The 26,627-nt window shown below is 36.7% G+C and overlaps 1 protein-coding gene and 1 pseudogene across 5 annotated transcripts in view; one reads left to right on the forward strand and one right to left on the reverse strand.

Annotated features, from left to right (window-relative positions):
- GALNTL6 (polypeptide N-acetylgalactosaminyltransferase like 6) overlaps positions 1 to 26,627 on the reverse strand; it is a 1,098,691-nt gene that overhangs the window by 983,812 nt on the left and 88,252 nt on the right. The gene's annotated exons all lie outside the window — the stretch shown is intronic.
- LOC129400920 (small nucleolar RNA SNORA68) lies at positions 12,104 to 12,226 on the forward strand (annotated as a pseudogene).

Here is a 26,627-nt window from a genome sequence, read left to right on the forward strand (position 1 = left end):
GATCTAAATGGAGAAATGAAAGAGTTAGAAACTTATGTTGTTACCCATCTTTGCTATATCTACATCTAGGCTGAATTGTAAGTCTCCTACTTGTTTGAGCGAGATTAGAAAAGTATTTTCTGATTTATATTGAATCAATAAATATATTTCAAAGAAACTCAAGGTCACAAACTTTTCACCAAGATATGGGATTAAATTATAATAGAAAACTTATTTCTGAAAGTATCATTAGAAATAACCTTGTCCAACAATCTCATTTTGTTGCGAAGGATACAGAGACTCATACAAGTATTAACTAGGGAGCCTCTAAGAAAACAAAAATGAATAACTTTTGAAATTTTCACATTTTGAATATCTGACATAGGTCTAATTCTCTTGATTTTTGTCAACGTAGCCTATAAATAGCAGGAAAGTAATTCTTAGGCTGGATAGATTTCTTCTGATATTTAATTCACATATATATAAAATATACATGTTCACATATATATAAAATATACATGTTATTATATATACATATGGCTTTTGCAGTCACAACCGGTGGTGCTCAGGGGTTACTCCTGGCTCTGAACTCAGGAATTACTCCTGGCAGTGTTCGGGTGACCATGCTGGGGATCAAACCAAGGTCAGATGTGTGCAAGGCAAATGCCATACTTGCTGTACTATTGCTCCAGTGCCTCATTCCTAAATATTCTTCAAAACCTGAAATTAGCAGTAAGGTAAAACTAAATCACAAATATTTGATTTTCTTCCATATTTAAAGCAAAAAGTAATTAAACATCTATTTAGAGATTCTTTGCTTTATGCTGGAATAGTACTGTAGCACCTTTGTCCCATTGTTCATCAATTTGTTTGAGCGGGCAATAGTAACGTTTCTATTGTGAGACTTGTTGTTACTGTTTTTGATATATTGAATATGCCATGGGTAGCTTGCCAGGGTCTGCTGTGTTGGCAGGATATTCTTGGTAGTTTGCTTGGCTCTCTGAGAGGGACAGAAGAGTTGAACCCGGGTCACTCGTGTGTAAGGCAAACGCCCTACCCACTGTGCTATCACTCCAGTCCTATGCTGGAATTCAATGAAATATTTTAAATAATAAACATATTTAGCAATAAACTTATTTTTGATTAACTAAATGAAATAAATTTTAATTATAAATAGTACATATGTTTAGCTATAAATTAACTGCAGTTTAAATGTCTATAAATAACAGACTTCTTCAGCAAGCATTTCAATACTAGTATAATAACTGCTATCATTCATTTTAGAGGCCTATAATTCCTAAGATTGGCTTCAAATATATAGTTAATAAAGAAGTTAATTCATTTAAGAGCTTGCTATGAAGGAAATAACTGAATTATCATTGCAATTCAGTGATCATAAAAATTACAATATGTTACAGAAGCATTAATTCTGGCAAACAGGTTCCTAGACTCGTAATTAAAAGTTTGTCCAAAACAGTCATTTTTTTAACAGTCATTTTTTAAACTAAGAAATCTATAGAAACTTTGAAAGGAAAAATAAAAGTATATCCATGGACTTGAACTTCAAGTATGGATTCCTAAGTGGTCATCTTTGTTCTTCAGAATGCAGATGAATTCCTCTGAGGACGCAGAGGGAATAGAAAATGCAGAGAACAAAAACAGTAAATTCATATCAAAACAGGAAAGGCGATGTTTAAGGATTTCCAAATGATACATAAACTATTTTATTAGTAAAATAATTGTGTTAGTTCATCTAATAGGTCTACATTGAGACCTTACATTTTGTTTGAAATGAATCAATTTAGACCTGTTTATCAGAAAGTGCAGGAAGAACTATTTAAAAATCTAGAACCTGGAGATAAGGCAGTTGTTTTACATGTGCTGACCCCAGTTTAATTCAGGTACCACCTGCAGTTCTCAAATGCTTTCAGGAGTGAATCTTGAGAACAGAGCCAGGATCTGCCCCTGAGCACTGTCAGTGTAGCCTAATGCCCTCCTCCCAATGGTACATGAAATAAATACACTGACTATCTAGCACTTTACACTGCCATATTAACATTAAGAATGCCATCAGATACAAAGTAAAACTCATTCATGATTTAAAAATTAAAATAACACTGTAGTACTATAGCACTGCTGTGAAAAATGAACAATTGTGAAAATGACTCCAGTCTCACCTGTCATGGAAAAAGACTTGATTACAAGAGATTTGATTCCTTAAAAATTTGTTGTACCTGAGCAATTTAACTGTATTTCTGCCCCTCCCCCTGTGTAAATGAGACAGTGGGATTGGGTGGGAGGATTGCCAATTTAATTGGCCTCTTAAAATCTCACCCACAGGAACAAGAAGGATAATACAGCAGGTAGGGCACTTACCTTCTACGTGGCCTACCATGGTTGACCTCCAGTACCCCATAGGGTCCCCTGAGCTCACCAGGAGTGTTCCCTGTGCACAGAGCCAGGAGTAAGCCCCTTGTGCTACTGGGTGTGGTCTCTCCACCAGAAACAAACAAACAAACTATAATCTTCCCCCCAAAAAAGGTATCAAGTAACAGGATGGCTGGGGGTGGTGTAAATAGACACAGATACAAGAAAGCTCTGGCGAGCCAAGTTCTCTCTTTGCCTCCTCCTCTATGCCCAGATGGCAAGACAGCAGTGATGCCACCCATGCACATGTGGTTGGGCTGGAGACAAAGGCAAGTCTAGCAGACAAGGAACTGCTGGCGGATAGTCCCAGAGAAACCCAGAGACGAAACACAGAGCAGTGAGCCCCAAGGAAATTCAGATGACAGGGGTCCAGCTGCAGACTCCAGATCAATAATGCAGACATGGAGAGGAGAACTGTATTGGGACAAGTGTATGTCATCATACACTGGAGAGCAGATGTGGGGGACAGAATCTAAGGCAACCTCAAGCATTGGTCTAAGCAACAAGCATCAAAGGACAGGATTTGGCACAGAGTGACAGTTCAGTGGATAGGAAACTTGAGATAATAACTGGATTTCATCCTGGCACCCCATATAGTCTCCCAAGCTCTCCAGGAGGGATTCCTGAATGCATCCTGGATGTGATAATAAATAAATAAATAAAACCAAAAAAATGGGGCAAGACTTTGACCATTATCACTGTATCACTGTATCACTGTCATCCATCCCATTGTTCATCGATTTCCTCGAGCAGGCACCAGTAACATCTCCATTCATCCCTGTCGCGTCCTAGTGTAGCCAGTATTGGGGGCTCTTTCAGGATCAGGGGAATGAGGAATGTTGTTACTGGTTTTGGCAAATCAAGTATGCCATGGGTAGCTTGTCAGGCTCTGCCGTGTGGACGGGATACTCTTGGTAGTTTGCCAGGCTCTCCGACAGGGATGGAGGCTTTGGGGTGGCTTCTAATGCCTTTACAGCTGTTACCAGTCTACTGAATGCAAGCTTTTGGTCGACTGGCATGTTGTAACAATCTGTACACTGACAAACATGCACCTGTCTGCGTCTCTGGGCAGCACCTGGGACATCTTAGGCCTCAGGCTGATCTTCTTGAGGTTGATGGAGTGCACCCAAAGGTTGTTGAGCAGCTGGCAGAGCAGGACCCTATCGTGGGGGGTCTGTGCCAGGTCGAATATCTGCACCGAGTCCTAGGTCACCCAGTGGCTGGCTGACAGCACCCCACAGTGGATGAACCACTGCACGCACTGCTGCCAAGGCTCTATGTCCGATGGTGCTGAGACTAGAACATCATACACAGGTAAAAAGAGAGGGGATGGACAGATCAGATATATGATTTACTCTGATAGAATTGTGAAATGATTCAAGGTCAAATGTCCAGATTGGCAAATTCAAAGTAGACCTGTGCCTACTTAGCTATTTGCAATGGAGTGTGAGATCCTATATGACATCTGCAGTACAGGTCCTGTGGCAGTCCCAAAGCAGAAAACTTCATTGATGTCTTCAAGAGCAGGTATATGTAAAATTTACATGCAGTCTGAGTTCTCCATATCTTGGAAATAATATTCCATCTTCATGCTCCTAATTTATTATACTGTGATAAAATTTTTATGAGACCTAGGAGTGAAATTAGAAGTGTCCTTTTATTCCAGCAAGCCATTGGGGACTTCAAATTCTATATCACCATTATTGTTTAAATATCTAATAAAGTTGCGGTTGGAGAGATACTATAGTTGGTAAGGCACTTGCCTTGTTTGAAGCTGACCGAATTCGATCGTTGGTACCACAATACGGTGTCCAGAGCCTCATCAGGAGAGATTCATTAGTATAGAGTTGGGAGGAAGCCCTGAGCAGAGTGGGAAGCAGTGCTCCACCCCCAAAAAGAATTTAGCAGAGTTAATAGCAATTCGAACAAAAGTTACCATACACATTTAAAATCAAAGTAAAATACAAATTGTTTAAGGGCAAAATATACCTACAAAGCATTTAATCCATGATAAAGTTTGTGACACTGAGTTTTCAATTGTGCAAACACTACACATCCCATAATGTGTCCCTTTCTTTAGAGTACAAGCCATTTTAAAATTTACAGGATGCCACTATATGTATGTTAAAATTGCTTTCACATAAACTGAGAACCAAACTGACATTAAAGGATTTAAATATTGCCTGCACAGTTTTATGCCTCTGAGTTATTTATAGCTATAATTATATAGGACATGTATATATATTGGGTAATGTGTAAGCTTAAGCCTATATTTAGGTGTCTAATTCATTTCAAAAGGTGCCTGTCTTCCTATCTTCCCTGCTTTGCCCCCCTTTCTCAGTCTTATGACACCTTTTAAATATTGACTGAAGTCCATGCAAAAGTGGGGTAACTTCCACATCATTTAAATTATACACATCTCTGTGGATTTTTACTTAGAGTGGTCTTAAAGTGTGTGTGTGTGGGGGGGGGGATCTATGTCAGTACAAAGTCAAAATATCAATGAGTTCTTCCTCGAGAGTGAACAGCCATAAAAGTAGGCAGGAGGCTGTTTGTCATTCATTGGTTCTTTTCTCAAAGGTGTAAAAACCTGCCAAACTACAACAGAAGTAGATGGAAGTAGACTGGCAATCTGAAGGGTCCATAGAGTCAAGAGTTTCTTATGGAAAATGAAAAACACCTCACATTTCAAGGGGAAAATGGCTGTATGTCAACATTAATGGTTGACATGAATTTCCTAAAATCATAGATGCTGCATTTTTCAAATACAGGATGAAGAGCGTATCGTATGAGTAGTGAAAGAACATCCAATAGGTGAATAGCCAAGAGTTGCACCACGGACTCTTCAGCCATGAGCCTGACTTCTTTGAGGCTCACATCCCACTTGCACTCAACCATTCACAGCAAGTCACTCCGGATTCCACTGCTCTCCTGCTTTTCATATAAATACGAGCTCCCTAATTGCAAAGAAGCAAAGGTACATTTCAATTTATCCTGAAGTGACTTGATGACTGATGCTGATTCTAGATGCAGTATTTTTTAAGGTTTTCTTTTTCTGCTGCCATGAGTCTTTAACAATTTTGATTCCTTAGGCTATATTTTTGAAAATCTCTTAAGGCCTCTAAGAATCTATTCTACTTGAGTACTGATAGTTCTTATTCAGTATTCATCTTTCAATTTTCAGAGACAAAGCCATTCCAAGGGATACTCTGTCAGTGTCACCAAGTCCTTGAAGAGTTGGAGGCCACCAAAACCACCCCACCCAGTGGTGATGCTGAGACTCAGAACAAAGGCTTCTATAAGCAGGAACAAATGCAGCCCTTGGAGCTGAGCCCTAGATGGATAAGTTCTTAAAACAACAATGCTTCTTTTCATCATCTCTAAATACCCACCCTCTCCTTGATTGACAGTGGTTTAATGTGCTTTTAATGTTTTAATGTTAGTCCTTTACTTTTGCATTTTCTAAGAACAATTCAATATTATTTTCTCTAGGTGTCTCATAAATAATAGACATGTTTATCTAACATTGTATTAACACTATGAAGAATAGCACCTTTCTTTTAATAAAAATTTTCAATCAATTTGCACTAAAAATATATTAGGTAGATGAAGTGAGCTTTATTACACAGAAAAAAGAAACAGACAATAAAATGACTTGTCTGAGACCGTGCAGAAATAAACAGTGCTAATCCAACACACACACACATATGTTTTTTCCAAACTTGATCGTTGCATATTTTCTACTCTATCTTGGCTGTGCCCTCTATCTTAGATTTTGCTAAGATCTTCACAAATAATATTTTTTATTATTTTATATTTTTATAAGTTTTTCACCTTTCAACTAAATATTTAGGTTTATATAATGTTCTAATTCAAAGACATAAATATAAATTTTAACACATGAATGAGATTTGACAATTTTCTAAATATATTAACAATCAAAGTCAGTATGATTAAAAAAATTTACTAGAAAACAAAGTAAGAAAAATCAAAATGATATTCTCTAAACATATAACAATATCAACTAAATTTCCTGTTGGAACAATCTCTTACTTATCAAAGAGAAAGTTATTAAGAGCTCATCTAAAAAGTCAATATATTCATTAGCACTTGGCAAAAATGTCAGTGCAAGAAAAAATAATTATGTCAATATAGCACTAAATTATTCTGTATACATACTTATTTTATGAGTCATTTTATAGAATCTAGGAAATATTCCAGCTACCCAGTAATTTCTTTTGTTCAAGTGAAATTTGAGTGGGGACTGACTGTATTTTTAATCCTCCTAGCTCTAAATATCTAGTTTCCTGAGTTTAGGCAAAGGAAAATGCTCACTGCTTTTGGTTGAATTAATATATTATTAAATTTGACTAGAATTCATTTTATGTAGTATATAGTTTTACAATTTATAAGGGCATGCAACTGGGAAACTGAAGTCAAGGTCAAATTAAGAATTTCTCCAAGTACTACTGTGAAATTGCTGCTTTCTATGGGAAAATTTGTTTGCCTTTATAAAGAGAGAGATTTCTTTATGAACAGAGAGACATGGAACCTTGATTAAAAATGCTATCCATTCACAATTTATTTGCTAATCTGAAGTCTATATCTCTATAAGCCAGGGATTTTCAAAGTTATTATGAATTTCACTTTATTCTCCACATTCATTACAAAGGAAGATAGCATTAGATTTCCCAAATAAGAAATTCCACTGTGATCAGCATTAATAATTTTTATGCTATACATCTCATTTCAATTTCCCAATCCTTGAATCTAGGCAATGGATCTAAGAGAATATATTTTATCTCCAGCTTAGTAAAAAATCCAGTTCTCACTTTTGAAATTAAGTTATAATGCAATGGGCAGGTTGTATTTATTCAATATTGCTTTCAATTCACACCTACGCTGAGATTTCTTCTGTGTACTCCAAAGTAATATCTTTACCATCTCTTGTCATATAAAAATATTACTGGTGATTTCTAGACTTCTTATGAAACCATAACATGCAATAGTTTCATGAATAGTGACCATTATGCAGCAATGCTAAGACAGGGAAAATGTAAGCAGGACACATAATTTGCACTGAACTGTGATGGAACTGTGATGGGCTCAACCACATGTCAAACTCCAAAGCCATGAGGCAGAGACTATATCACCCCATTGAACAGTTTGGTTTTGGAGATGTAGCATGAGAGTAACAGAAGTAACAGCTCAACATTGTTTTTGGACTGGACACCAAGGAATGTGTGGGCAGCCATTGGAAAGAAAAATAAATGTTTCTAAGAAAATATATGTTTCTAAAGCCTGGGCCTTCACTAGTCATTGCTGGCTTCTAGCACTTAAACAGGTAAATTAAACACAAAACTAAGATCATCACTCAAATCTTGGGTGAGCTTGGAAGATTCAGTGTAAAATGTATCTTTTGTTCAGGAAATAACAAATGAGTTTGCAGAAACAAGACATATGGCACAAATGTGAGGAAAAGGCAGATGACTGAAAAAAGACCTCTGTCACAATAACTGAGGAAAATGTATCTATCTTAGGGGCAGGCGAGGTAGCAGAGTGGGTTAGGGGCTTCCCTTACAGGTGGATGACCAAGGTTCAATTCCCAGTACCACATACTGTCCCATGAGCCTAAGCAGGAGTGAAGCTTGAGTTTAAAACAAGACAACAAGCCTATGTCCTTGATATTGAAGCTCTGTTAATTTTAAGAAACCCACAGATAGCTTTATTGAGTAAAAAAACCTTTCTTGGAGGCTTTATTTTTGCAAATTAGAAAAGATATTCTAAAAACAAAAATCTGGCATTAATAAGAATTATTAGGGGCTGGAGTGATAGCACAGAGAGTAGGGCATTTGCCTTGCACACGGTCAATCCGGGTTCAAATCCCAGCATCCCATATGGTCCCCTGAGCACCACCAGGGGTGATTCCTGAGTGCATGAGCCAGGAGTGACCCCTGTGCATTGCTGGGTGTGACCCAAAAAGAAAAAAAAAAGAATTATTATACTGAGGCCAGGGAGATAGTACAGGGACTGAGGTATGGTGAGTCCTCACCAAAGTCACTGAAAGTTTCTTGGAAAGAAACTTGGCATTTTCAAGAAAAAGGATGTGCAACAAAACTATGTGATTGAATAATGCTATTTCACTCCATTTTTCCTTCCGGCCTTTATTTTTTCCCCTTCAATGGTGTAACATGATGGTGAACAAAATAAAGATATATGAGGACCTGTGATAGAAAAATTTCATTTCACAACTCAGAGGGTCCAAAAATTTCTTCTTGACTAGGCTTGTGGGGTATTCCCATTGTGCAGTGTGATATTTATGTAACTGACAGGTCAAGAGCTTTGTTGCTAGACCTAAATGATATCTACTTAGTGATGAAGCTTCAGTGGTCACTTGTATAATTTTCCTTAATAGTGCTAGCAAATTAGAGGTTCAACATTGTTTTTAAATTGCTATTGTCTGAAATATGCTTTGTTCTCAAATGTAAAATGGTCAAAGTCATTGAAAATTATTTTTGTGAGGGCATCAATATAAATGACTGGTTTTACATGTCATTTTTTAATCATAAGAATATGATCTAAAATATTTTGTTATTTTTATACAATTGTTCTGTGGTTCAAACAAGTTCATGTGATGATAACCCAATTATGGGAGGGTAGTATTGCTATCATGCTAGTAAAAATAAATTTTGTATATAGTGACTTATCACTACACCTAAAAAAAATTTCTTGAACCAATTATTTGTATTAAAACACAAACACATGCAAAAACACACATACATTTTCTTTTGGCATAAAAGGAAAGGATCTGTATCCCTTAAGAATGTATCCCTTAAGTTTTCCCTCATGAAGTCAAATTCATAAAATTTTTGCAACATTTAACTATACAACTAAAGACGGAAAACTGATCAACTACTGAGTCAAATAAACAAAGTAAGCACACTTAATTTTACAGGGCTTCACCAATAAAGTCAAAGGACCAATCCTTTCGATTTTGAACAGATGTTCTATACCTTTTCCAAGTACTGAACAGGTTTTTATACACGCTTGGTCTATTTATATTGTATTTGGCTTGTCTTCAAACTTCAGCTAAATGACAGGTTTTTAAGGAAAATATGCATTTGATTATGCAAACACGTAAGCCATATCAGTACACGCATCACCTTGTTTATCAAAATAGCTCCATAACCATCTAAGGAACTACTATTTGAATCAATGGATCCTGAGTTATTTTGTTTGAATTTTTATGCAATAAGGCTAGATTATCAACAGATAGAACAGTTTCTGAAAATTAACCATGAAAAAAACATTTTTATATTATAACCATCACTTCATTTACTTTTTGACATATGAGCCACATTTGACATAAACATTTTATTTGATACATAATTAGCTGTTAGCAAAAACATTCTTTTCAGAAATTTCACTATTCACTTAACCAAAACAACATAGCACTGTAGCACTGTTGAGTCTTGTTCATTGCTTTGCTCGAGTAAGCACCAGTAACGTCTCCATTGTGAGACTTCTTGTTACTGTTTTTAGCATATCAAATACGCCAGGTGTAGCTTGCTAGGCTCTGCCGTGTGGGCGGGATACTCTTAGTAGACTACCAGGCTTTCTGAGAGGGTCAGAGGAATTGAAACTGGGTCGGCCGTGTACAAGGCAAACATCCTACCCGCTGTGCTATGGCACAATGACAAAGGAAACTTGATAGACCTTGTACCTATCATAAACCTGCCTAGAAATTTTTATTGTGGTGATCTCACATCTGGCAGAGCTTGAGAGGCACACTTTGCTGAGGCTGAAACCCTTACAATTTAAGACATACCCCATGCCCTCAGATAGCAAATGTTAGCTAGAACTCCTATAGAAGAATTTTTATTTAAAACTCATTATTAATGTTTTTCTTCAAATTATTACCGTCACTGTCACTGTCATCCCGTTTCTCATTGATTTGTTCGAGCGGGCACCAGTCACGTCTCTCATTGTGAGACTTATTACTGTTTTTAGCTTATCGAATACGCCAGGTGTAGCTTGCCAGGCTCTGCCGTGTGGGCACAATACTCTCAGTAGCTTGCCGGGTTCTCCAAGAGGGGCAGAGGAATCAAACCAGGGTCAACTGCATGAAAGGCGAAAGCCCTACCACTGAGCTATAGCTCCAGCCCAAATTATTACTACCTGAGGTAAATATCAAAGTAAGGAATCAGTATACTTCATCACTCAGTCTTTTAACTTACTGTGTTTTTAAATGTGCGTGTGTTTAATTATTACCACAAGTCAGATACAGTTACAAAGTTGCACATGACTAGGTTTCAGTTATACAGTGTTCCAACACCTGTTCCTTCACCAGTGTACTTTTCTCTCTCTTCCTCTCTCCCATTGGGACATTATGTTTTGGGACATTATGATTTATAATACAGGTATTACTTAAAACCACGCTCCCAGAAGTGACATCTTATAGCCTACTTCTCCCTCTCTCTGGGAGAACCTGATAAGCTACCAAGAGTTCCTGCCCAAATGGGAGAGCCTTGCAAACTCCCCATGGCGTATTCATATGCCAAAACCAGTAACAATGCTGGGTCTCATTCCCCTGACCCTGATAGAGCCTCCAATGCAGCACCATTGGAAAGGATGAGTAAAGAGAGGTTTCTAAAATCTCAGGGCTAGGACAAATGGAGACTTTACTGAAACCGCTCAAGAAATTCGGCGATCAACGGGATGATGATGATGATGATGATGATGATGATGATGATGATGATGATGATGATGACGATGCTGCTGCTGCTGATGATGATGATTTTCAACATCTCAATGATATTTCATGTAACAAAACAAATGTTGTTATTTTCATATTTTCACCTACTCTTTCATCATCAACATGTGCACTTAAGAGATTAAACTCATATCTTTTGATACAAATTATCCTAGTCTTTTTATGCCAATAAATTTCAAAAAGTCATGAATTTGGAAATACATCATTGAAATACAATGATACATGTAGTCTAGAATGAAAACTACCTCTAAAAATCACTTCTCTAGAGATCAGGGATAGAGCTCAGCAGAGCATATATCTTACATGCAGATGACTGTGAGTTCTACTGGAAGCACCAAAAAAAAAAACAAAAAAGAGAAGTGATAGGACATTGGGGAGGGCGTTTGCCTTGCACACAGCTGACACAGATTCGATCCCAGCATCCCAGATGGTCCACCTGAGCACCACCAGGAGTAATTCCTGAGTGCTGAGTCAGGAGTAACTCTTGAACACCGCCAGATATGACCCAAAAAGTTAAAAAAAAAAACAGAAACACTAATATGTGATAGTTTTAAGATATGATGTTTATAAATCACCAGGCCTCTATTGAATATCCCTAAGCAATGTTTACAACTACAAAAGAATCTATAAAATAATAAAGGTAAACTTTGCACTTTATTTTTAATAATGATAATTTATTAAGAGTACTAGTAAGAAACTCTAGAATACAAATTGTGTTGTTTTGTAAAATCTTGTATAAAATAAAGTCATCCCAACTAACCTGCAATGAAGGTAGTATCTAGAATAGTGATCGACATGTTCTACACACTCTGATAATACCTGAATCAGCTGAGAATAATGAATTTGATTACAACCAATTTCTATTTTTAGACACAACTAAATTTCAGTTTGTACTGTTTAACTCAGAAACAACAGAAAATAAGATACGTATTTTATCTCATTAAAATCAGTAATGAGCTTAATCAGAGGTGCTGACAGCAGGCAGATTTCATCATTTTTGGAGGGCTGGGAAGTCCCCCTCAAAGTGAATTTGGAGGTTCTATACCCCTGATGGGAAAAAAAAAGAAAAAATGAATAATGAAATGTTTGATAAAAATGCATTTTAGGATTCATAAATTAAATGTTGAGAACAGTATTGCTTTCTATGTTACTTAAATTGCATTTATTAAAATGATATACAAAGATTTGTGTTAATAAATATAAAATTAGAGTACATAGGGACAAAAACACACTAAAGGAAGACACAACTCATATGATTCCCAAAGCACAGATAGAAGTCACTTGTGAGCAAAAAAGCTAGAAATAACTCTTGATAACTGTGCCCCCCCAAATAACAACAAAATATGGACACTAGAAATCTGACACAAATTCAAAACTTCTAGTTAGTTAGCAAAATCTCTGGTTAAGTAGCAGTATATCTGTTACAATTTATTCATAGACTCTGAACATCTTTGTCTTTACTGATAAAATGAAGGCATGAGTGTAATAAGGTTTCTTACTCTTCTAAATATAGAAATAAATACCACTCCATTCTGCCCTTCAAAATCTCATTACTTATATTTGTCTTGTTTCCCTGACTCACTTGTAAAATAACATATATTAAGGAATGAGCCTATGAAATTGTGCCAAGAACTCTGGAAGGATTTCCTCCTTCTGTGAATGTCTTGAAGAGCTACGCAGAGACCCCTGCTGTGTAGACAAGACACCTTCGGCACCAACTGCTTCCAACCTGCCTTCAAATGACGTTAGACTCCAAAGAGGCACCCAGCAGGCCCTTACCTGCGCAGCTGTTCACAGGTGATAATGAACACAGTCAGAAATCTCTCTCTCTCTTCTCTCTTTTGCTCTCCCTTTCTCTCTGTCCTTCTCTCTCTCTTGCTCACTCGCTCGCTCTTGCTCTCCTCTCTCTCTAACTCCCTTTCTTTTTCTTCTCTCCCTCTCTCTCTCTCACTCTCTTGCCTGTTTATCTTATTTTTAATACTCAATTTACACGAAGGACAATTCACTTTTTGACTCTTGACAACAGAATGAGTTATATTCTACACTGCAACTTAATAGGTAAAAACTTCAAAATTTTTGTGGTATTCTATACTCCACAAATGAGTGCAGTCCTTCTTTGTCTGTCCCTCTCTTTCTGACTCATTTCACTTAGCATGATACTCTCCATGTAAAGCCTGCTTCATGAGCAGAGGGGAGAAGGCAGATGGAATAGAGAAGGGATCACTAAGAAAATGATGGCTGGAGGATGCAGTCGGGATGGGAGATGTATGCTGAAAGTAGATAATGGACCAAACATGATGATGTCTTAGTGTCTGTGTTGCAAGCCATAATGCCCCAAAGTAGAGAGAGTATGAAGAATATTGTCTGCCATGGAGGCAGGGGGAGGGTGGGAAAGGGGGGGTATATCGGGGATATTGGTGGTGGGGAATGTGCAATGGTGGAGGGATGGGTGTTTGATCATTGTGTGATTGTAATCCAAACGTGAAAGCTTGTAACTATCTCACAGTGATTCAGTAATATTTTTTAAAAATATTTTTTGTGGTATCCTTGACAAAAGAGTGGTGATTTGAAATAATGGTACATAGGTGCTGGAGTGTCAGTACAGCAAATAAGGTGCTTGTCTTGCAGATGGCTGGTCCAAATTCAACTCCTAATACCTCATACACTACCCTAAGCAGAGGTACCACCATCAGTGATCCGTGAGCAGAGAACTAGGAGAAAGCCCTGAATGTGACTGGGTTTTGCCCAAAACCCTCTACTGAAAAGAGAGTGAACACAACATAAATGTCATACAATGTATTACATTAATATTTATATAAACTACTTATATTATGGGAATACAATTATGTGTATGCACATAATGTCATATTTTTTTCTAAATACTACTTAAAGCCCTACACAAAGAATTATACTGGATTAAACTTCATACTGGAGCAACAGCACAGCGGGTAGGGCATTTGCCTTGCATGCGGCCGACCCGGGTTTGATTCCTCTGTCCCTCTCAAAGAGCCAGGCAAGCTACCAAGGGTATCCTGCCCGCACAGCAGGGCCTGGCAAGCTACCCACAGTAACAACAAGTCTCACAATGGAGACGTTACTGGTAACAAATTTAGTTGATAAAAATTAAGTCTGTCACTTACTTTTATAAGAAAAACACAAAAAAAAATTCTGAAGAGATACAATAAGACATCTACAACAAATATACTTGACTTTTTAAAAAAAATCTGTCAGATATCATTTCATATCCACGAAATGGATACTTTTTAGAAATAAGGGCAAAATTATGTTTTTCTAAAATTAAATTATGTGAACACATTTCTTTAACAACATACAAATAGTACATGGATAGTTTGGTTTTATTTGCTGAAAACTCTTGTAGCTTCATTTACCAATAGCATGCTTTTCATCAAGGATGGCTGGAGGGGAGTCCCAAGTGATGCTTTGGAGACCCTTTTCAGAAAATCTTGACCAAGTTCACTTCCTCACTTCGATGTGAGGGCACTAGGATGGTTGGAGCCTGTAAGACCAGCTTTTACATATCACTCCCTGGTGATGGTTCATGAGGCATGTAGTACCTGGGATAGAACCAGGCTCATACAGTTGTAAAGCAACTGCCTTAATCTTGTTTTCTTCCTCCAGCTCTCTGTATACAGACTCTTCATGTATTGTACAAGATGTTGTACACAGTTAGAAAGGTAACCAACAATGGATAAAGTAAACTTTCTTACTTCCTTATTTTTGTATGACATTACAATGTTCAGGTATGATTCTAACTTGAGGACTTTTAAACAGTGTTTCTTTTCAAATTGAGTTTAATCATCAATCCTTATCTTCATCTGTATATTTGAAATTCCATTCATTCATAGATGGAGAGTTTTAAATATTTTCCAAATATGTGTCATGGTATCAGTTAATGATTTCAAGATGAGATACTAATAAGCTTACCATAAATCCAGTTATCAGTAAGCCAAGAGTAGGATAATTGACACGCACATCCTAGAATAGTAACTTTCTGTTTGGGGTGGGTATTTTGGGGGGCTTTTTTGGGGTCACACCTGGCACTGCACAGGGGTTTTTCCTGGCTCTGCACTCAAGAATTACTCCTGGCTGGGGGCTGGAGTGATAGCACAGCGGGTAGGGCATTTGCCTTGCATCCGGCCGACCCGGGTTCGAATCCCAGCATCCCATATGGTCCCCTGAGCACCACCAGGGGTGGTTCCTGAGTGCATGAGCCAGGAATGACCCCTGTGCATTGCCTGGTGTGACCCAAAAAGCAAAAAAAAAAAAAAAAAAAAAAAAAAAAAGAATTACTCCTGGCTGTGCTCAGGGGACCATATGGAATGCTGGGAATCGAACCTCAGTCAGCCTCACGCAAGGCAAGTGCCCTACCCACTGTGCTATTGCTCCAGCCCCAGTAACTTTCTGTTTGAATACAATCAAATATGGTCAGCAATACCATAGGGATAGATCTAGTTAAGAAAACTCACAGGCTGTCCTGCTACTGTTAAAAGGCAATGAGCAGCTGAATGGCCACCTGCAGGAAGGATCAAAGAAAAATTTTTGTAAGCACAATCTACTCTCAATTCAGACCAAATGGCTTTGCTGGGGAAAGAAATAAGAGACACTAGACCAGTCTGAAAGGCACATCTCAAGAGACTTTTACAATGAACACAGAAGTGAACAGATGATTGGTTGCCACTAAAATATTGACATGCAATCAGAAAACATGTTTTCCTTGACCAAATCAGTATGGGGAGAAATTTTTGAATCTGATTGCTTATATACTTCACATTCTTCATATCGGAATAGAAAGGATCCAACTTATGTACACTATATGTGAAAGTTATACAATTATTTATAAATGTAAGAAATTGAAACTAGAAGAGCCAGAGCGGCAGTACAGCAGACAAGGTGCTTTCCCTCTAGTTGGTTGATCATATTTTAATTCTTGGTACCACATATGGTCCCTGAGTTTACAAGGAATAATCCATGAACACCCCTGAGATAGGAGAATCCCTGAGCACATCTAGCTGTGGCCCCAAAACAAAAGAAAGGAATAAAACTCATGAAAGCTTGTGTTACACATTTTTTGAGAATACAGACCAACACCAAAAATACGTTAATAATTCATTTTTTTTCATTTAGAGTGAATTTTATATTTCTATTTCATTGTGGCAATATACCAATGTACATATGTGCGTGCTATAACTTATTTATAGGTAAGAGAAACAAAGTAAAATATCACAAGACTATATTTAAGTTCACATCATCTGTGTCTATCATATTAAACCAACTCAAGAATGTAATGATGTAAGAAGAGAGATATTTGCCTGCTGGTTAGTAGAAAGAACAGACGGAGTAAAGAAAACAGGAGGAATAAAGACTATAGCTAAAGTGAGGCATTCTCTTGAGAGAATCTCAGGCTTAGATGTAGGGACCTCAAACCTCTGTGTGTGGGGACAATAGTTAGTCTCAGCTAAATCAGCAATATATTAGTCGTCTCTCAGTTAACTAACAATAAAAATTAAGTAGGTATAAATAAAGACTAAATTCTGAAATTGCAGTGAATAGCCATGTACTGATTACTTTTTTTAAGAGTATTAGATCAAAGGTTCCTTTCTCTACCCTAATAAAACTTTCACTCTCAACTCTTCAGTGTTGCTGATTTCCTTCAATGAATAACATTTGAAAACAGAGAGAGCATTATACACAGAGACATTAGGTAATTGAGTCACAAGTGACAAAGGAACCTGTTTCAAGTCAAGCTGGTATTTGGGAAAAGGCATGCCGTCCTTTTACTTACATTTCCCCAAAAACATTTATCTTGTTTTAAAGATAGAGAAGACAGAGATGACTTCATGGAAGAGATGTGAAAAATAGGTTAGTTTTATAAAGACTGAAAGTATCTGAGTAACTGCAGTGGAATAATAATAGTGAAGGATATTTCAATGAGATAAAATGATTTGAGCACAGTGCTCAAGATGATTAGTAAACTGGATTGTATATCAAGAAAAAAATGCATCCGGGGTAATAAGGATGACCAGATGATATTACCTCTCTCTTGCGCAAGAGTTTTAAAAATCTGCAAGGGAATCATAATGATAGACTACAGAAATAACTAATCTAAATACACTAAAATACTGAGTGCAGTGAAGTATGAAGAAAAATAAGAATACCTCTGAGGAGCTGAACTAGTGAAGAACATGCAGTATGAGAGGAATTATATATGTATATTGTGTATCCTATGGTATATTAACAACATATCTCAGAACTATCAGATACATTAATAACACACAAGGTTTCAAACATACTCATAAACTTAATTTTTAAATTAAATTAAATGAGGTAACTTCTCTACAAATCCACTTTCCAACTTAAATCCACAGATGTTACCCTTAAAATTTAGAAAATGTTTCATTTTAAAAATGGAAAAAAAATGCCAAAATCAACCAAGGAATCCTTTAAAAAATATAGTAATATTTAATATTAAAGAAATAAAAAATACATAATTGAAAATTCATAATTCTTTTAAAAACTGTGTGGAATAGAATGGAAGTAATGCTTTTCAAATGTCAATGGAAAATAATAGACTATCCCACAAATTGTATTGAAACAGATGATAAAAACAGATTAAATGACCACTAACCATCAATAGAATAAACACTTACATACAAGTTAAACCAAAACTAAACAATCAGAGAAAATGGGGGAACAAATTCCACATTAATGAAAACAAGTCTTACAGGTTAAAAAGACACTACATACATGTAAAACTATAATCAGCAAATGGTTAGTAATCAGAAAATAAAAATCGCTATAGTATGCCCGGAAGAAATATAACTCTCAACAAAAATAAAGGTAAAGAATACAAACATGAGAGTCATTGAATAAGAAATCAGTGTCTACATATAAATCAAAAGATGTTCCATTTCATGAGTGATTAGGCAAAAAGAAATTAGAACAATAACTGAATGCCATTTCACATTCATAACATTGTAAAACTTTTCTAATTCTTATAATGACAAGCATTGGAGAAGATGTGAGAGATAGGAAGTCATTTATATTCATGAGTCTTAGGTAAAGTGTTATGAATTCCAGCAAAGTTAAAGATATGAATATTCTATAGCCTGGAAATTACATAAGTGGGAGTGTAATCCAAAATTCTAAATATGTGTACAAATGAGACATGCACAAAACATAATTGAAAATATTAGAAACAATTTTATTTTCTTCAAATAATAAATAAATGTGAAATGCAGATAAAACTATATTCTAATTTGTAATGTAAAAATTATGATGAAATTTAAAAAATATGTACTAATACAATGTTTTGTGAAAATATCACATTACAAAATTAGTAAGTACACATATCATTTACATTTTAAATCACATAATTAATCTTTATTATAGCTAATTTCATTATTGAAATAAGTTTAAAATTTGGCACTTATTGAAACATTTTTAGTGCAAAAATAAACTCCAGGGAGCAAGGAAAAAAAGAAGGATATAAAGACTATTATATCTTATTTATTTAAATAAAAGAAAGATATTCAGTAAAGTAGAATGTTAACATCTGTTTAATTTTAGTTATGGGCACATATGTATAAGTGATAGCTTTGTGAAGTTCCAGAAACTTTAAATATTTTTTAAAAGAAAATGTTAAAAGAAATCATTTTTATATAAGCTCTGAAAGTCAATTATATAAGAGTTACATCAAAAATAACTTTATACTGTGTTCATTTAATTGTTATGGTTGTAGATCTATAGGAAATATGTATCTTTATGTCAAAGTAGATCAAAATTTACCCTTTAAATAACTGTAAAAAAACAATCAAGGTGATTATTCTCTAATTAGTTTTAAAATTCATGTCTCTGAGATGCTTAAAGGGAATTTTCCACAATCTTAAACACAGGAGATAATACTTATATAAAGCAATATATAAAATTGGCATAAAGAAAACACCAAAGTCAGAACAAAATGTGCCTATAATCTAAGAATTTCTCTCTCATTCAACTGACTGAAAGGGAATCTTACATGTTCCATTTCCCAAAAATTCTAAATGTCATGAGCCATTTCACTTGTTCTGGTTATTAATGTTCACTAAAGACTTATCCATGTTTCTTCTTCCTCTACTTCCACTAACTTAGTCTAATTCAAGCCATTATTTCTGAGACAATCACAGAACCATCAGTCTCTGGTTTTGACAAGCAAAAACTATTTGTAATGTTTTGAGAGGCTAGATTCAATTTGTAAAGAAATTTTCAGGAAAAATGCCCCACCCCCAAGTCAAATTCTTTGCAGCTTCCAAATCTTGCGCCAGCATCCTGGGCTCTGATCTGATCCTTAGCTGAGTCTTCTGTTGAACTATTCTGACATGAGAGGGAGACACTACTGGACATCAGTACTTTTGCTCCAGCATCTGTCCATCTAGAAACATACTCCCTTGGCAATACAGTCAAAGTATAGCCTTTAGGGCACTTGTTTTGCATACAGCCCTCCCTGTACTGTACATGGCATCCCATATGGTCACCTGCCATGAATGATCCCTGATTGCAGAGATAAAAGCCCTGAGCCCAATTAGGTATGGTCCCCAAACCAAAACAAACCCAAACCCTCCCTTCTTTCTTTTTTCTTATGTAGATATTATCATTATTAGTTTTTTTGAATTTCATTCATATATGTTTCTCTGCATGCTCTTTCTCTTTTTTCGTTTTTGGGTCATATTTAGCAGTGCACAAGGCTCTGTGCTCAGGGATCCCTTCTGACAGTGGGCAAGAGGGATCATGCCTGATATGAAGTGTAGCTGGCCACATGCAAAGCAAGAATCTTAACCTATGACATATCTTTAATTTCTTCCAGGAAACCTTCCTTAATACATTTTAAGCTTAACTAAGTGTCATGTAGTTTTCCAAAATCTAAAACACAATACACAGAGGTGACCCCCAGGACTCTCCTAAACTGCTGCTTATGCCTTTCTGTAATCCTAAATCTGTTGGTTAGTATGATATGTGGCTTAGCGCTAGTAATGGAACATTGCAGTTGATGGATTGTCTTTAAGTTTTGAGATTCTTTTTTTTTTTTAATACAACATACTTGCTTACAGGTAGATTTGTTTTATCCCCATTATCAGCCTTAAAGACATAGTTGGCATGACATAGAAGGAAGCATGCTAGAGTAGCCAACTTGACAAAAATTCCAGTTGTGTTTTAAGTATTGAGTTTGAAATGTTGTCTAACACAGACCTCCAAAGTTATTTGTCAGCTGCCCTCTTTTCAGAAAAGCAAACTAACAGTACTTACCTATTCTCTTGAATATTACATCTTTTAAAAAACTTAAAAGCAACCCCCAATTGTACCTGACACTACCTCCTCTCCCAGCTCCATCCTACTCCTCACAATCTTTCTCCCTCCCATGGGGTTTGGACTGTCCAGGATGGGAAACTTGGGTCTATAACAAGGTCAACCCTCAGTCTAGGATAAATGGTAAAAAAATTGTTCTACAACTCCAGAACACTTGCATGTGGATCTTTCCCCAAATGAGCCTTTGAGGAGAGACCATAATGTAACTCAAGGCAGGTGAAACCTGTGAAATTGCCGAGACTCAAGCTAGAGAAACAGAGTAACAATATAATTGTGCACACAGATGTAGCAGTGGGCTTCATTGACAGTGTTGACTTACATGGTGATGTTACTGATAAAAATAAGACTCCTAAAAATTTATCTAATCTAAAATATGTTATAATCAACCAGAACCAGGCCTGGCATGGTTAGGGAAGCTCTGCCCATGGATGTGAGGAGAGAGAAAAGCAGAGAATTAACAGAAGCAAAGAAAGGCAATTATCTTATGAGCAATGGTTTAAGTGTCTGTAACATTTGAAAAATTCGATTTGGTGTTTGCAGTGACTTGTTCTTAGGTTACAGTTTCAAAAATCTGCTCCATTTATAGACTTAGATTTTGGTTTACTTGCATCTTAGGAGTGAGAGCATTTATAGAGTTACTGCATGAGCTTCTTGTCTAAGCATCATAGAGTTATGGATAACAAATATACTACTTATATTAGAGTCTCTTGCCCGCATGCCTGGCTGTCTTCCCCGGGGCCCCTCAGAAGGGATGGGCTCCAGCTTCTTTCCCCACCCCAAGCAGAGCTCCTGGCGGCCTAGGCGGCCTAAGACCACTGGAACCTAGCTACAGCCATGCTGGAGGCCCCTCTCCACATGTTTGGACAGGCCTCATGCATGAAGGTACCGGCAGAGGAACCCAGGTATGTGTAATACCATCAAAGGCCAACATCCAGAGAGAGACTTAAAAGCAAGCTTCATATCTTTAGCCTACTTCTCCCTCTGGGAGAAACTGGCAATCTTCTGAGAGTTTCCTGCCCACATGGGACAGCCTTGCAAGCTTCCCATGGTGTATTCATATGCAAAATCCAGTAACAAACTGGCTCTCATTCCCCTGACCCTGAAGAGCCCCCAGTGCAACATTGTTAGGAGGGCTGAGTCGAGATAGACTTCTAAGAACTCAGGGAAAGGACGAAATGAGATGTTACTGTGCCTGCCCGAGAAATCGATGATTAACAGGATTTTGTGATTCATGTGAATATACTACTTATAATTTAGAGAAGTTACAGTTTTTGCTTCCTTGTCAACCTCATAAACTACTTAAACCCTCAACATAGTTCCTCCATCACTGTACACTTGTAAATATTATGTATTGACTTGAAAGGAAATTTGTGTGTTAAAGTTGAAATTTTATTTCATTAACACAAAATTTCAGTCTTTGAAGGCCTTTTATTCAAGGAGATTGCAGAGGAGTGAAAGATTTATTTCAGGTCTTCCAGATGTTAATGTGTGATCCTGCTCAATTTAAGTGACTCTCTTCTGGGAAGCTGCTTCCTTGGTTCTATCACATTTGCCCATGTCTCTTTTTGCAATGTGCATACGGATTTTGGATACCTTTTTTCTATCTCTCCCAATATCTTTGAATGGTAATAACAAGATGGTTATAACAAGAACTTTAGTATTTCCAGCCCTATTCTTAATTTAGTGTTTACAACATCTTTTGAACTTAACCATTAGGAGAATAACTGACATAAAGCTAATACAATTCCTGCCACACCAAATATCCCTAAAGTTTATATCATTCCTGGCTTTTTGAAATACAAATTAGCTCAACACTAAGACATATTCTCAGGACTCAAATTGATTTAGAATCCTCAGGCAACATGGAGTTCCTCAATATACTGGTCAAGAAATAGTCCCTTATATTTGTCTAGAAAGTGTTTCATGAAATATGAAGTCAGGAAGAATCAAGCTCACAGTCTCAATCATAAAAACATGCCATTTTCCACCGCCGAGATGTGATCCCGGGGGCCGCACGCATGTGCGGCCTCTCCGCAGCTGTACAAGCGTGAATCCAGACCCAGCAAAACCTCTTTCGGTGTGAGCAACTCCTCGCAGAATGTCTCCAGCCTGAGAACTAAGCCTCGGCCCCGTGCCCGCCCGGGAGGGGAAAGGTATTTCTCTCTCTCGCCTCTTTCTCTCCGGGGATGAAGGGCGCGGTGGCCGCCATATTAAGACGACCACAGATTGGGTTTTCAAGCCTGCAATTATCTAATATCTGGAAGAAATCTCCCTGGACTTCTTGTTAAAGTACAGAAATTCAAAACCTTATTTGTCTTCACAGTAGGTCTGAATCTAGTGGGGTATTCCTAACAACAATAGTGAGGTTTGTGTTGAAATATTGAATGTAACCAAAGTAAACAGAATGTAAAATGAAACTTATCAGTTACAAGGTAGGGGGTGGGGGGGCGGGATGGGAGGTGTACTGTGTGGGTTTTTTTTTTTTTTTTTGGTGGTGGTATATGGGCACTGGTGAAGAGATGGTTGTTTCAGCATTGTATAACTGAGACCTAAGCCCGAAAGCATTGTAATCTTCCACACGGTGATTTAATAAAATAAAATAAAATTTAAAAAAAAAACATGCCATTTTTCCTAAGCATCATAGTTTCAGCTCTGACACCATATTTGAGGGTTCATAATAAAGCTCTTATCCTAATTCTGGTGGAATATATATCAAATATAATCTGAATTGGAGCGATAGTGCAGTGGGTAGGGTATTTGCCTTGCACCCAGCTGACCCAGGTTCGATTCCTCCGCCCCTTTTGGAGATCCCAGTAAGCTACCGAGAGTATCCCGCCCACACAGCAGAGCTTGGCAAGCTACCCGTGGCGTATTTGATACGCCAAAAACAGTAACAAGAAGTCTCACAATGGAGACATTACTGACGCCCGCTCGAGCAAATCGATGAGCAACGGGATGACAGTGATACAGTGGCAGAATCTGAATTGGCATAAGAATAAAGTTAAGTATCAAATATTCATATTGTCCATAAGTGGGATAACATGTTCTATTATTTATTTTTTGAGGAAATATGATTTCAAGAAAATAACTTTAGATAAAATAATGATTTGCTAGTAACAAAATTTAGCAAGGTTTTTTATATTCAAAAGAAAATCATTCTTCATGTAGTTATATGGCCATAATTTTGGGACCATTTATTTTTTATTTAATAATTGTAGAAAGATTTTCCACATCAGCAGGAAGACCCAGGCCCAGGAAACTGAGATAAATAGAAACATTTGATGGTCTTACTAACTAAAATAAGCTCAAGTTATTCTGACCATATTTAATTCTTAATTGGCAATTAATGCCAACTGATTAGTATAACAATATCTTAGACAATTTGTTGCAATCTTAAAAGTATTATCTTGACATATTTATACTAAAAAATCAAATGAATTAGAAATGCTATCAAATTTATGAAAATACCATAAAAGCTACATTTTATTTTTCACAAATTAGCATAATTACAAGTACAAACTAATTTATGGGAATATTCTGAAGGAATGCCTGCAGAAGAATAACATATCCATATACTTTTACAATTTTAAATACATCTCATATTAAAAAATCTTACTACCGTTCATTTGTGAATGTGTTAAGGCAATTCCCATTAACACTGACACAAGAGCATTTTTGAAATTTATGTACACATATGTATGTGTATATGGACATGCATATATATTAAAAAGCATATATACACATACACACAAACATATATAAATATATATATTACTAAACTTAGAGCCAAGTAGTATTATATAAAGTTATTCAGGTATAAATTTACAAAACTGCCATAAAACCATTGCAACATGCATTAACAAATGATACCTCAAAATTTTATATCAAACCAAATCAACTCATAAACAGAAGCTGCTCTGTCACAAACCATCCCTGTGGAAACACTTTAATTGAATAACAATAAACATTCTGAGAAGAAATATAATAAATGCAATTTTTAGGAGAGCATTTCATTTCTGCAGCACTTTATTTCCCAAGTCAAACCACTGAGGTTCAGTTTTAAAAAGAATACTTCCCTAGTAGTACCATAGAACAGCATGCCTAATCCCCTAAGAGAAGTCACAGCTATAGCTCCTCTGCCCCTATAGGTCAGCAAACATTGTGAAATACCAGATTAACAGACCACTACAATCTTAATAGTGAGCTCTGATAAAGAATTTACTCAGAGAAAACAACTGACATTGAAGAGGTGACAAATACGCTTAGAGCTTTGTAGTACTAAGTAGTACTTGAAAGCAACTACAGCCCTCTTAGTGGGGAAGAAACCAGGTTAGTGAGAACCAAAGCCTCTGTCTAGACCAAGCGTATGTAATCTTCTGTATTTGCATATAGCAAACACATATTATCTGCAAGTTTCTTATGATTTATCTCTCTGATTAGAACCTACCCTATTTCTATATTATAAACTACCCTTAACTTTTCATATACAATTACAACTCAGGATTGATATTACACATGTTACCCTAGAAAAAAATCTTCAACATCTAAATGACAGAGGCAACATTATCTTCTGCTCAAACAATTTTGTTAATCTCAAGAGTACAAACCTGAAACTACATTTACCAAATAATCTTCAACAAGGCTATCTGTATGCTATAGAATAAGTGACATAAAATCTTCCTAGAATCTCTGCCTAAATATTGCACTCACCTGTGGAATATAAAATAACAGAGTAGGAGACTAATATCCAAGAATAGTAGAAATAAGTACCAAGAGGTTGGCTCCATGGCTTGGAAGCTGGTCCCACATGCTGGGGAAAAAGACAGCTCAGATAGAGATGGGAACACCAAGTAAAATGTAGTTGAAGATCCCACTCGAAAAGGGAGATGCGTGCTGAAAGTAGACTAGAATCTGAACACAATGGCCACTCAATATTCCTATTACAAACCACAGCACCCAACTGGAGAGAGAGAGAGAGATAAAAAGGAAATACCCTATCACAGAAACAGGGTGGGGTGGGGGGATATGGGATTGGGGAATGGGAGGGATACTGGGTTTATTGGTGGTGGAGAATGGGCACTGGTGGAGGGATGGGTTTGCGAACATTGTATGAGGGAAAAACAAGCTCGAAAATGTGTAAATCTGTATCTGTACCCTCATGGTGACTCACTAATTAAAGAATTAAAAAATAAAAAAATAATAATAAAGCAAAATTTTGAGTTGTACTCCTTTCCCCTACCTTACCTTCCACTCAGAAGTTGACTGCTGAAAGGTAATGGTGTATTTCAGCATCATGCTTTGAGGGTGACAGACACTCTTTCAGCCAAAGTCCTTAAAAAATGTCCTAGGTTCCTGCCCTGTTCTTACTTTTCTTCTGGATTTCTCTTCTTCTCTGTCCTCAGTTCTATAATCTAGGGTTCATGGTAACATAGAGATCCCTTTTTTGATACTTCACATACCCTTGTCCTATTATTCTGTATATACCACAGATAAATGAGATCATCGGCTCTGTGTCTTTCTTCTGGCTTACCTTTTTTTTTAATATAATTTCCTTCAATTCTATCAAAGTGCAGCAAACTACACTATTATATTTTTCTTTTGCAGTTGTGTAGGATTTTGTTGTGTAGATTTGCTGAACCATCATGATACACTCATTCCTCTGTAGACACCAGGGTTGATCCTGTATCCTAGCTATTGTATTCGGGGCTGCAAAATATAGTATGTACAAGGCAAGGTGGTCTCAAAATACAGGCAGTATAATACATTTATATATCTAAAGCACATTACCAGCAAAACTAAAAGTATGAGGTCCAATGAGTCATTGAAACTTGAAAATGTGCCCATCAAGGAGCCAGATTGGGTGTCATTAGGGAACCTGGGCTTACTAATGGAGAGAAGTTGACATTGGAGATGGGGTTAATGTTAGAAGATTGTATGCCTGAAACTTAACTACTAATACTTTATAAATCACAGTGCCTTAATCAATTTTTTTAATTTATTTATATTTAATTAGAGAATCACCGTGAGGGTACAGTTACAGATTTATACACTTTTGTGCTTATACTTCCCTCATACAAAGTTCAGGAAC

This window comes from Sorex araneus, chromosome 1 (genome assembly GCF_027595985.1).
Source record: "Sorex araneus isolate mSorAra2 chromosome 1, mSorAra2.pri, whole genome shotgun sequence".
Classification (NCBI taxonomy): domain Eukaryota; kingdom Metazoa; phylum Chordata; class Mammalia; order Eulipotyphla; family Soricidae; genus Sorex; species Sorex araneus.